The sequence below is a fragment of the Triticum dicoccoides genome, chromosome 2B (assembly GCF_002162155.2).
Source record: "Triticum dicoccoides isolate Atlit2015 ecotype Zavitan chromosome 2B, WEW_v2.0, whole genome shotgun sequence".
NCBI lineage: Eukaryota > Viridiplantae > Streptophyta > Magnoliopsida > Poales > Poaceae > Triticum > Triticum dicoccoides.
The window spans coordinates 766,670,915-766,685,314 of NC_041383.1; positions in this window are offsets into that span (position 1 = coordinate 766,670,915).

Consider the following 14,400-nt stretch of genomic DNA (forward strand, 5'->3'; position numbering starts at 1 on the left):
AGCACATGCTAGGTACACTAGTGTAGAACCGGGATTTAGCGCCGGTTCATAAGGGCCTTTAGTGTCGGTTCCACAACCGGCACTAAAGAGTGGAGACTAAAGCCCCCCCTTTAGTACCGGTTTGGCATGAACCGGCGCTAAAGTGCCACCACGTGGCACGAGCCAGGCCCGGGTGCTGGTAGACCATTAGTACCGGTTGGTAACACCAACCGGTACTAAATGTTTGGGGGGGTTTATTTTTTATTTTCCATTAATTTTGTGTTTTCCATTTAATTCTTTTTTGTTTGCTGGTATTTTATGATACTACATATTGTACACATTATGCATATATATAAATAGATTTTCTCGTAGAACCGCATATATATATAAATATATATCATCGAATGTCTCACAACCAACACCATTGATTATTCACACATACACATGTATATATATACACAATTTCTCCTACATGTTGCCTTGGTGCCTTCGGAGCACGATGACAAGTGGTTCATGGGGGCGGTAGCGGGTAATAGTATTCTCCTTTGGGATCTATGACCTGGTCGAGCAAAAATCCCGCTATTTCCTCTTGAAGTGCTAGTATGCGGTCCGTTGGTAGGAGCTGCTCCCGCACCTCTCTGAACTGTTAAGAAGGAGATCAATATGCATGTGTATTAGTTGTGTGACTAGATATCGATAATGATGTGAATAGTGTTCTGACAAACGTACCCAGTCCTGTCTTTGAGATCTGCTCCTTTCGGACGCTATCATGTGAATGTTCTCGCAAACGTAGTATGCACACAGATCATTTCCCGACGCCTGCTTCAGGGCCTTTACGAGAATGGAATTGAATCAGATAATGATTAATCAAGCATGATAATTAATTAATGGTATTGAAACAAGAATTAAAGAGATGGTAGCTAGCTAGCTAGCTAGTACTACTTAACTACTTACCTTTGGTCGATACCAAAACATCTTTTTTGCCCATTTGCCTGGAGTCACCTTGATGAACTTTGCCCAAGCCCTGCCCGCCGGCAAAGAAAATTAATAAAGGGGTTATTAAATAGCTCATATCAGGAAATGACGAACTAAATACGCCGAGATATAGTTAATAATGATTGAAATTACCTGTTGACTATCCCCTTCAAGATGGTGTAGTCACTTCCTTTTTTAAGTAGTGAGTCCAGTACTTCAACTTTTCCTTCGTCAACTTTAATGTCTAACAAGATTCAGTGGAAACTGCATGCGCACACGTTTGCATGTCTTAATTAAGCGGGCATGTGCATAACACTAATCAACTACCGTAAACCCTATACACTTAATTATTAACATCTAGCTAGCTAGTAAGCAAAAACAGAATTTGTAGTACAAGACAGTGTGACTCATAGGAAGTTGTAAGGAAGTAGTATATCTTCATTGGTATTGAGGCGCTTGAAGAACTCTAGCATGCTTTCCTCTAAACTTACTCGACAACTTGGAAGATTCCATGTGTACTCATTAGTGGTATTTGGGTCAATGAACCCAATGCCATAGCGTCCAGATTTTTTCATTTCATACATCTTCATCCTGCATATAATACCACAAAAAAGAATATAGTGAGGATAATTACATGTAATGATTGATCAAAATGATCACTACAGCTAGCTTGAGACTTAAATTACAGAAAGAAATCACTTACAGACAATAGCAACTGACGATAGATTTGTCGAGTGTGTCTTGATTGTATAACTGAAATAGGTCTGAATACTCAACGGACAGAGCTTTCTCATGGAAGTAATGCTCCTCCTTGACATTCACCATGAGGGACTCTCGATTGGAAATCTTGGTAATGTTCATGTACCATTGATGCAATTCATACATTCTCGTTGGGAGGTTCTTGACCTTGTCTGGCTCGACCAAAGGTTGGCCCCGGACATATTTCCGTTTTATTTCCTCCTCTCTAAGCGGAGACATGTGCTTGATTTCGAGGAGTTGTCCAACAGTGATCTTGAGGATTTCAGCCTGCATTATATGCTCCTCGGTTATTACCACATTGCTCAGCTGGGGAACGTTAACGGTTTGCCCACAATAATATTGGGCACACGTACTCTCATGTGTTGTTGGCACAACAAGCGGGGGGATCGATTGCGCCGCCTGTTCTCCCAGCTGGGGAACGGTTTTCCCGCATTTTTTGACAACTGCTTGTTGGATCGAGCTCGAGCTTGCTTCCTTCTGTAGTCGTGCTCGATGTAGCTTCCTGAGTTGGCGCTCATAGTCTGAGTCAACAGGCTTGGGAGCTAGATTTCTTGCCATATGAATAAAGTGGTACATAACTTTCTCAGGCACTTTCTCCCTTGGCGGCGGTGCCGGTTTCGGTCCAAAATGGGCGTCCACTTGGGCCCGCGCTATGGCTGCGTTTTGCTCCTCGGTCATGTCGTAAGGCCTCTGAGGAAGAGGAGTGAGGCTTAGACCATATTTATATCACTTGTCTCCACCTGTACTTCCTGTGCTACCTCGACTCGTACCGCTACGCATCATAGATGCGGTGTGTCTCTTCTGCGATTGCTGAGATGGCGGAGACGGCTGATGTGGCTGAGCTGGAGCAGGAGGAGTGGCCTGACGCTGTGCCGGACTTGAAGCAGGAGGTGTGGCCTGACATGGTGTCGGACTTGAAATAGGAGGAGTGGCCTGACGCTATGCCGGACTTGAAGTAGGAGTCTGCTCACGCGGTTCATGGACTTGGAGGAGGTGGCGGACTTCGAGGAGGAGTCGGCTCATGCGTTCGTGGACTTGGAGGAGCGGGAGTCTGCTGACTCGGTGGCGGACTTCGAGGAGGAGTCGGCAGACACGGTGTCGGTGGACTTCGAAAGATGATGCAATTTTTTCTCCATAGGATGATACGATGTATGGCCTTTCCCAGTGTGCACTCGTCGTCACCTCTAGGAATGTCAAGCTGTAGCCCTGAATAATGGTCCACCACCTCATCAACCACGACATGAGCATAGCCGGCTGGAATCGTTTCGCAATGGTAGGTTGCTCCGGGGGGATTTGTATAAACAACTGCGTCCGCCACCTTCACAGATATGGTCTTTACATTGAAGTGTAGCTAACAATTAGTGTTCTCGTTGATGTCATCCACAGGGTATCTATCCAGCAGTGCGTTGATAACCCACAAGTGTAGGGGATCGCAACAGCTTTCGAGGGTAAAGTATTTAACCCAAATTTATTGATTTGACACAAGGGGAGCCAAAGAATATTCTTGAGTATTAGCAGTTGAGTTGTCAATTCAACCACACCTGGATAACTTAGTATCTGCAGCAAAGTATTTAGTAGCAAAAGTGGTATGATAATAAGGGTAGCGGTAGCAATAGTAAAGATAAATGTTTTTCGGTTTTTGTAGTAGTTGTAACAGTAGCAACGAAAAAGTAAATAAGCGAAGAACAATATGTGAAAAGCTCGTAGGAAATGGATCAGTGATGGATAATTATGCTGGATGCGATTCTTCATGCAATAGTTATAACATAGGGTGATATAGAACTAGCTCCAATTCTTCAATGTACTGTAGGCATGTATTCCGTAAATAGTCATACGTGCTTATGGAAAAGAACTTGTATGACATCTTTTGTCCTACCTTCCCGTGGCAACGGGCTCCTAGCGGAAACTAAGGGATATTAAGGCCTCCTTTTAATATAGAACCGGAACAAAGCATTAGCACATAGTGAATACATGAACTCCTCAAACTACGGTCATCACCGAGAAGTATCCCGATTATTGTCACTTCGGGGTTGTCGGATCATAACACATAATAGGTGACTATAGACTTGCAAGATAGGATCAAGAACACGCATATATTCATGAAAACATAATAGGTTCAGATCTGAAATCATGGCACTCGGGCCCTAGTGACAAGCATTAAGCATTGCAAAGTCATAGCAACATCAATCTCAGAACATAGTGGATACTAGGGATCAAACCCTAACAAAACTAACTTGATTACATGGTAAATCTCATCCAACCCATCACCGTCCAGCAAGCCTACGATGGAGTTACTCACGCACGGCGGTGAGCATCATGAAATTGGTGATGGAGGATGGTTGATGATGATGACGGCGACGAATCCCCCTCTCCGGAGCCCCGAACGGACGCCAGATCAGCCCTCCCGAGAGAGATTAGGGCTTGGCGGCGGCTCCGTGTTGTAAAACGCGATGAAACTTTCTCTCTGATTTTTATCTCCCCGAGACGGAATATATGGAGTTGGAGTTGAGGTCGGAGGAGGTCCAGGGGGCCCACGAGATAGGAGGCCGCGCCCTAGGGGGGGGGCACACCCCCCTATCTCGTGGACAGGCTGTGGGCCCCCTGGCATTAATTCTTTCACCAAAAATTCTTATTAATTCCAAAAAGTGCCTCCGTGGATTTCCAGGACATTCCGAGAACTTTTCTTTTCTACACATAAAACAACATCATGGCAGTTCTGCTGAAAACAGCGTCAGTCCGGGTTAGTTTCATTCAAATCATGCAAGTTAGAGTCCAAAACAAGGGCAAAAGTGTTTGGAAAAGTAGATACATTGGAGACGTATCAACTCCCCCAAGCTTAAACCTTTGCTTGTCCTCAAGCAATTCAGTTGATAAACTGAAAGTGATAAAGAAAAAAATTTACAAACTCTGTTTGTTGCTGTTGTTGTAAACATGAAAAGCCAGCATTCAAGTTTCAGCAAATATTATGAACTAACCATACTCACAATAACACTTATCTCCTAGAATCACTCATATCAATAGCATAAACAGCTAGCGAGCCATAATAATAAAACTCGGATGACAACACTTTCTCAAAATAATTATAACATGATATAACAAAATGGTATCTCGCTAGCCCTTTCTGAGACCACAAAACATAAATGCGGAGCACCTTTAAAGATCAAGGACTGACTAAACATTGTAATTCATGGTAAAAGAGATCCAGTCAAGTCATACCCAATATAAATCAATAATAATGAATGCAAATGACAGTGTGCTCTCTAGCGGGTGCTTTTAATAAGAAGGGTGATGACTCAACATAAAAGTAAATAGATAGGCCCTTCGCAGAGGGAAGCAGGGATTTGTAGAGGTGCCGGAGCTCGATTTTAAAATAGAGATTGAATAACATTTTGAGCGGCATACTTTCACTGTCAACACAACAACTATGAGATGGCTATATCTTCCATACTACATGCATTATAGGCAGTTGCCAAACAGAATGGTAAAGGTTTATACTCCCCCAACCACCAACAAGCATCAATCCATGGCTTGCTTGAAACAACGAGTGCCTCCAACATATAACAGCCTTGAGGGAGTTTTGTTTAATTATTTTGATTTGCTTTGATCTTTTTGGATCATGGGACTGGGCATCCCGGTTACCGACCCTTTCTCGTGAATGAGGAGCGGAGTCCACTCCTCGTGAGAATAACCCACCTAGCATGGAAGATATAGGCATCCCTAGTTGTAACATGAGGTGCTCGAGCATACAAAACAGAATTTCATTTGAAGGTTTGGAGTTTGGCACATACAAATTTACTTGGAATAGCAGGTAGATACTGCATATAGGTAGGTATAGTGGAGTCATATGGACCAACTTTGGGGTTTAAGGAGTTTGGATGCACAAGCAGTATTCCCGCTTAGTACAGGTGAAGGCTAGCAAAAGACCGGGAAGCGACCAACTGAGAGAGCGACAACAGTCGTAAGCATGCATTAAAATTAATTCACACCGAGTACAAGCATGAGTAGGATATAATCCACCATGAACATAAATATCATAAAGGCTATGTTGATTTGATTCAACTACATGCGTGAACATGTGCCAAGTCGAGTCACTCAATTCATTCAAAGGAGGATACCATCCCATCATACCACATCATAATCATTCTAATAGCATGTTGGCACGCAAGGTAAACCATTATAACTCATAGCTAATCAAGCATGGAACAAGCAACTATAATCTCTAAATGTCATTGCAAATATGTTTACTTCATAATAGCTGACTCAGGAACGATGAACTCATCATATTTACAAAAACAAGAGAGGTCGAGTTCATACCAGCTTTTCTCATCCCAATAAGTCCATCATATATCGTCATTATTGCCTTTCACTCGCACGACCAAACGATGTGTATAATAATAAGAGTGCACGTGCATTGGACTGAGCTGGAATCTGCATGCATTCAACTCAAGAGAGAAGACAAGTAATATGGGCTCTAAGTTAAATAAACAATCACGCATATAAGAGCCACTAAGCACTTTCAATATGGTCTTCTCGACCCCCAAAAGAAAGAAAAGAAAATAAAACTATTTACACGGGAAAGCTCCCAACAAGTAAAAGAAGAACGAGAAATCTTTTTGGGTTTTCATTTTAATTCCTACTGCAAAAATCGCTTAAATACATTTCTTTGAACTCATCATATAAATGAAAGGATACTGCAGGCGGTGACTTCTTAGGATAATAGTAAAAGTTTTGCACGAAAGTATTTGTAAGTAAGAGATACTGATCGATTCGGTCGTTGATGAAACCGGTGAGGCCCGCAGTCTCGATTAAAGCATAAAAGTCTTCATGAATTCCGGCTTCTTTCAAGAAATCCTCACATAGCCATTCGCACGACCGTACTTCCGCTAAGCGAGGAAGATTATACTTGGCTTTTTTCTTCTCCTTGGCTTGTTTTTCCTCAGAGCTTTGGCTAGAAGAGCCTTTAAAGTGCCTCCTTAACATTTTCTGATTTTTTTTGAAATTTTAATAACTTCAAAATAAAAGTGAATAAAACTAAACAAGATTGATAGCAACTACTCCTACAAGTGCCTAGAGCCTATATCATGCATTGGAATTGCTTGGGGCCTCAAAAATTTAACATGCAAGCTCAAGAACATGGTCACCAAAGCAGCAAAAATTTGCAATGAATAAAGAACTAGAACAAAAACTAATTGGACCAATGGAGGAGTCACATACCAAGCAAAAATCTCTCAAAGCAGTTTTGTGAATGGAGCTTTGAGCTAAGAGATCGAAAATCGCAGCAAAACAAGCTAGAACTCATGCTTGAGCTGGATGGGGATTTTTTTGGGTAGAAGATGAAGTGTGTGGGTACTAGCATAAGTGGAGGGGAGCCACCAGGGGCCCACGAGACAGGGGGGTGCCCTACAGGTGGGGCGCGCCCTCCTCTCTCGTGGCCTGGTGCTTGCCCCTCCTGCAGTGTTTTCAGTGCCTAAAATCCTCAAATATTCCAGAAAAAATCATACTAAATTTGCAGGGCATTTGGAGCACTTTTATTTTTGGACTATTTTTATTGCACGGATAATTCAGAAAATAGACGAATATTACTATTTTTGTTTTATTTATTATAAATAACAGAAAGTAAAAGGAGGGTACATAAGGTTGTGCCTTCTAGTTTCATCCATCTCGTGATCATCAAAATGAACCCACTAACAAGGTTGATCAAGTCTTGTTAACAAACTCATTCTGAATAACACGGAACCGTAGAAATTTCGAATGACACTAAGTTACCTCAAAGGGGATATGAAAATCCCCGACAACAAGAATATCATATTTTTTCTTGACAGTAGGAGGAGGAAATTCAAAACCTCCAAAAATGATAGTTGGAACTTTTTCAATAGAATTGATGCTATGAACTTAAGATTGTTTCCTCGGAAAGTGTACCGTATGCTCATTACCATTAACATGAAAAGTGACATTGCCTTTGTTGCAATCAATAACAGCCCCTGCAGTATTAAGAAAAGGTCTACCAAGGATAATAGACATACCATCGTCCTCGGGAATATCAAGAATAACAAAGTCCGTTAAGATGGTGACATTTGCAACCAGAACAGGCACATCCTCACAAATACCGACATGTATAGCAGTTGATTTATCAGCCATTTGCAAAGATATTTCAGTAGGTGTCAACTTATTCAATTCAAGTCTACGATATAAAGAGAGAGGCATAACACTAACACCGGCTCCAAGATCACATAAAGCAGTTCTAACATAATTTCTTTTAATGGAGCATGGTATAGTTGGGACAGCCGGATCTCCAAGTTTCTTTGGTATTCCACCCTTAAAAGTGTAATTAGCAAGCATGGTGGAAATTTCAGCTTCCGACATCTTTCTTTTATTTGTGATGATATCCTTCATATACTTAGCATAAGGATTTACTTTAAGCATATCAGTAAGCGCGTACGTAAGAAAATAGGTCTAATCATTTCAGCAAAGCGCTCAAAATCCTCATCATCCTTTGACTTGGATGGTTTAGGAGGAAAGGGCATGGGTTTCTGAACCCATGGTTCTCTTTCTTTACCGTGCTTCCTAGCAATAAAATCTCTCTTATCATAACGTTGATTCTTTGATTGTGGGTTATCAAGATCAACAGCAGGTTCAATATCTACATCATTATCTTTGCTAGGTTGAGCATCAACATGAACATTATCATTAACATTATCACTAGGTTCATGTTCATCACCTGATTGTGTTTCAGCATCAGAAATAGAAATATCATTGGGATTCTAAGATGTGTCTACAGTAGGTTCACTAGAAGCATGCAAAGTTCTATCGTTTTTCTTTTTCTTCTTTTTAGAAGAACTAGGTGCCTCTAGATTATTTCTCCGAGAATCTTGCTCGATTCTCTTAGGGTGGCCTTCAGGATACAAAGGTTCCTGAGTCATTCTACCAGTTCTAGTAGCCACTCTAATGACAAAGTCATTTTTATTATTCAATTCATCAAGCAAATTATTTTATGCTTTGAGTACTTGCTCAGCTTGAGTAGCAACCATAGAAGCATATTTGCTGACGCGGTGAAGTTCATCTTTAACTCTAGCCAGATTATCACCTACGCGTCCTATCTCGAAGGCATTATTCTTTAACTCTCTACCAACATATGCATTAAAACTTTCTTGTCTAGCCATAAAGTCATCAAATTCATCTAAGCATGGGCTATGAAATTTAGTAGAGGGTATTTCAACTTTATCATATCTATAGAGAGAATTTACCTTTACTACCTGTGTCGGGTTATCAAGACAATGTGGTTCTTCAGGCGGTAAATTAAGACCATGTATTTCTTCAATAGGTGGTAAATTCTTAACATCTTCAGCTTTAATACCTTTTCCTTTCATTGACTTCTTTGCCTCTTGCATATCTTCAGGACTGAGAAATAAAACGCCTCTCTTCTTCGGAGTGGGTTTAGGAATAGGCTCATGAGTTGGCTCAATTGGTTCAGGGATTACTTCAGGAGCTGGCTCAGGAAGAGTCCAATTATTTTCATTAGTCAACATATTATTCAATAATATTTCAGCTTCGCCGACTGTTCTTTCCCTGAAAACACAACCAGCACAACTATCCAAGTAGTCCTTGGAAGCATAGGTTAGTCCATTATAAAAGATATCAAGTATTTCATTTTTCTTAAGAGGATGATCAGGCAAAGCATTAAGTAACTGGAGAAGCCTCACCCAAGCTTGTGGGAGACTGTCTTCTTTGATTTGCACAAAATTATATATTTCCCACAAGGCAGCTTGTTTCTTATGAGCAGGGAAATATTTAGCAGAGAAGTAATAAATCATATCCTGGGGACTACGCACACAACCAGGAGCAAGAGAATTGTACCAAGTCTTAGCATCACCCTTTAATGAGAACGGAAATATCTTAAGGATATATAAATAGCGATACTTCTCATCATGAGTAAATAGGGTGGCTATATCATTCAACTTGGTAAGATGTGCCACAACAGTGTCAGATTCAAGGCCATAAAAAGGATCAGATTCAACTAAAGTAATAATCTCAGGATCAACAGAGAATTCATAATCCTTATCAGTAACACAGATAGGTGAAGTAGCAAAAGCAGGATCGGGTTTCATTCTAGCATTAAGAGACTGCTGCTTCCATTTAGCTAATAATTTCTTAAGATCAGATCTATCATTGCAAGCAAGAATTTCCATAGCAGCTTCCTCATTCATAACATAACCCTTAGGAACAACAGGTAACACATAATCATTGGGGGAACATTCATCATCACTATCATCAATAATAGGTTCTCCAATATTTTCATTCCCCCTAACTCTAACAAGTTTTTCATCAACAAATTCACCTAATGGCAAAGTAGTATCACACACAGAATTAGTTTCATCATGCATAGCAGAAGTGGCATCATCAGTAACATACGACATATCAGAATTCATAGCAGTAGTAGGTTTAGGTGTCGCAAGCCTACTAATAAGGGAAGGAGAATCTAGTGTAGAGCTAGATGGCAGTTCCTTACCTCCCCTCGTAGTTGAGGGCAAAATCTTGGTCTTAGCGTCTTTCAAGTTCTTCATAGTGATCAACAGATATAAATCCCAAGTGACTCAGAGAATAGAGCTATGCTCCCCGGCAACGGCGCCAGAAATTAGTCTTGATAACCCACAAGTGTAGGGGATCGCAACAACTTTCGAGGGTAAAGTATTCAACCCAAATTTATTGATTCAACACAAGGGGAGCCAAAGAATATTCTTGAGTATTAGCCATTGAGTTGTCAATTCAACCACATCTGGATAACTTAGTATCTGCAGCAAAGTATTTAGTAGCAAAAGTGGTATGATAATAAGGGTAGCGGTAGCAACAGTAAAGATAAATGTTTTTGGGTTTTTGTAGTAGTTGTAACAGTAGCAACGGAAAAGTAATAAGCGAAGAACAATATGTGAAAAGCTCGTAGGTAATGGATCAGTGATGGATAATTATGCCGGATGCGATTCCTCATGCAATGGTTATAACATAGGGTGATATAGAACTAGCTCCAATTCATCAATGTAATGTAGGCATGTATTCCGTAAATAGTCATACGTGCTTATGGAAAAGAACTTGTATGACATCTTTTGTCCTACCCTCCCGTGGCAGCGGGGTCCTAGCGGAAACTGAGGGATATTAAGGCCTCCTTTTAATAGAGAACCGGAACAAAGCATTAGCACATAGTGAATACATGAACTCCTCAAACTACGGTCATCACCGAGAAGTATCCCGATTATTGTCACTTTGGGGTTGTCGGATCATAACACATAATAGGTGACTATAGACTTGCAAGATAGGATCAAGAACACGCATATATTCATGAAAACATAATAGGTTCAGATCTGAAATCATGGCACTCGGGCCCTAGTGACAAGCATTAAGCATTGCAAAGTCATAGCAACATCAATCTCAGAACATAGTGGATACTAGGGATCAAACCCTAACAAAACTAACTTGATTACATGGTAAATCTCATCCAACCCATCACCGTCCAGCAAGCCTACGATGGAATTACTCACGCACGGAGGTGAGCATCATGAAATTGGTGATGGAGGATGGTTGATGATGACGATGGCGACGAATCCCCCTCTCCGGAGCCCCGAACGGACTCCAGATCAGCCCTCCCGAGAGAGATTAGGGCTTGGCGGCAGCTCCATGTCGTAAAACGCGATGAAACTTTCTCTTTAATTTTTTTCTCCCCGAGACAGAATATATGGAGTTGGAGTTGAGGTCGGAGGAGGTCCAGGGGGCCCACGAGATAGGAGGCCGCGCCCTAGGGGGGGCGCCCCCCTGTCTCGTGGACAGGCTGTGGGCCCCCTAGCATTAATTCTTTCGCCAAAAATTCTTATTAATTCCAAAAAGTGCCTCCGTGGATTTTCAGGACATTCCGAGAACTTTTCTTTTCTACACATAAAACAACATCATGGCAGTTCTGCTGAAAACAACATTAGTCCGGGTTAGTTTCATTCAAATCATGCAAGTTAGAGTCCAAAACAAGGGCAAAAGTGTTTGGAAAAGTAGATACGTTGGAGTCGTATGATGCGTCGCCCGGGGCGGAACCCATGCTGCTTCTCGGCATGGATGGGATGGTGGTATCCAATGCTGGACGATCATCTGCTTGCTGCTGCCGCTGCCGAGACCCCCTTTCCTGGCTAAGTGAGTCGATCTGCTGCTGCTGCTGCTGCTGGAATTTGAGTGCCAAGTCCACGTGCCTTGCTTCTAGGCCTTGAAGGTGTTCTGCGTCCTGCTTCCTCTGCTCCTCCTCCAGCTTCCCCTTCTTCTCCTCCTCCTTCTTCTTTCTTGCACGGGTCCTATAGTCGTCGTTCTATTCCAAAAAGCCCTCATACTAGCGAATAACGCCCTTGCCTCGTGTTCTTCCGGGGAGTTCAGGATTTTCCAGGGCGCGCGTAAGCTCGTCCTTCTCTCTGTTGGGCATGAACACCCCCTTTCGAGCATCTTCTATTGCGTCAAGTATCTTTTGTTCGGCTCCTTTTAGACTTGCCTTCTTCGAAACCAGGCCTGTCTTTGGGTCCAACGCTCCCCCATGCGCATAGAACAAAGTTCTGCACCTGGGGGCCAGCACCTAGTAACCGGAGTGACCCCTGCATCCTCCATCTCTTGCTCAGACTTATCCCACTTAGGCATTCCCACCGCGTAGCCACCTGGACCCAGTCTATGGAACTGCGTCTTTTTTGCGGCATTGGCCTTGTTTTTTCTCGACCATTCCTTAGATAATTCTGATTCCTTGAATTTCACGGAAGCGGCCCAGTGTTCTCTTTGCTTCTCCAGTGTTCCAATGAATTCTGGAGTCTCCCTTTCTGCAGCGAGGTAGTTGGCCCATATAGTTTTCTTGTGGGTGTTGAATGTAATTGCCATCTTCTTAAGAGCGGCGGCCTTGACTTTCTGCACATCTGCATCAGTGAAATACTCTAGTAGGGTGAAATGTTCCATCACAGATTCCCAAAGGTTTTTTTTGCTCTGTCGTCGACCCAAGTAACATCTGGACGTTTAGTTTTTGGCTCTTTCCATTCTTGAATGGAGATCGGGAGTTGGTCCTTCACAAGAACTCCGCACTGACGAGTCCACTTGTTCGCAATGTTCTTAGGCGTGAGGGGTTCGCCACTAGCTTTGATGGAGTCGATGTTGTACTTTACACGGTCCTTCAACTTTATGCCCGGGCCTCGCTTTGTCCTGCTGTCTGTAGAAGCATATTTGCACGATCAGGAGGGCTTAAAGAAGAAAGATCAATTCGTTAATATATCTTCAAATAAAAAACATGTGATGATCACCAGATGCCTGCTTATATAAATATACCTCGCCGGTAGTCTTTGTTATTTCAAGATCAGCATTGTCTGTGTCATCATAAACATTGTCTGCATCATCATAATCATAATCATAGTTCATGACTTCATTAGCTCGGTCGTCGAGATCGAATATATTATCATCACCCTCCCCGGTATTGTTCAGATATTGGGAGCCATCATTTGCTTCATTCAGATCATCTAGCCTGCAAGGGCTGCGTATGATCTCGAACAATTCCTCTTCTCTCTCTCTGCCGGTACTGTCCGCCATAGCTTTTACTTAACTAATATAGAAGAAATATAAAACAATTTAGTATTCAAATTACAATGCATGGATGCAATCAATAAGGAAAAACTGAATCATATAGTACATAATATGCATCATCTCGATTATATATAATCTCGAATACATCGTCTCGAATAATATATATAGTCTCGAATGTTATATATCGAATACATCACTGGCTAGGTACCTAACAAAGATCGAATACTACAGAAGAATCTAGGCCACTCGCGGTTCCTGGGGCGCGGGCGGTGGACACCCAAAGAGAAGGAACCATCACAGGATCATATCTCCGGTCATCTGTCCAAAGAACCTGCCAAGTATTGGAGAACCTGACGTCCATAGCAGGCATGTAGCGATAGACGTGCTCGTCCTCCTCCCTGACACGGCGACGCACCACCTCCGGTGGGGCCGGCTCCCTCTACACCCAATGTGGCCCCACGCGAATGCCACCAAACGAGATCAGGGTCGACGACGGGACCCGAGGCCGGGTTCCTCACCAAGCGGCGCGCCCCTCCAGGTAGCACCTCCCAGTGCCAGCCCGGCGGAGCCTAGTCCCGGACATGGGTCAGCCGGACGTCGTCGTGAACGAGTCGACGGCGAGGATGCGGGCCGGGCATCATCGAGAACTAATACTATATGCCCGCAAAAAGTAATATTTTTTAAATGATTGGATTGTGATAACTAAAATTCTATATGCAAATTCTAACAATTTGACATTAATCTAATTCATCTAACTAAAACTAATTCTAAAATTTCTAACATTTCTATATATATAACTTAAATTTCTATAACATTTCTAATATTTCTATAACTAGAAAACAGAAAATTGCTAATGTTTCTATAAATATTTCTATAACTAAAAAACAGAAAATTTTTATAACATTTCGATATAACTAACATTTCTATAACATTTCTAATATTTCTATAACAAAAAATAGAAAATTTCTAACATTTCTATAGATATTTCTATAACTAAAAACAGAAAAATTTCTATAACTAAAAAACTAATGTGTGTGTGTGGACATGGCGGCCGGGGCAAGAGCTCACCGGCGAAGCGCGGCGACGGGGGGAGGCGACGGGGACGGAGAT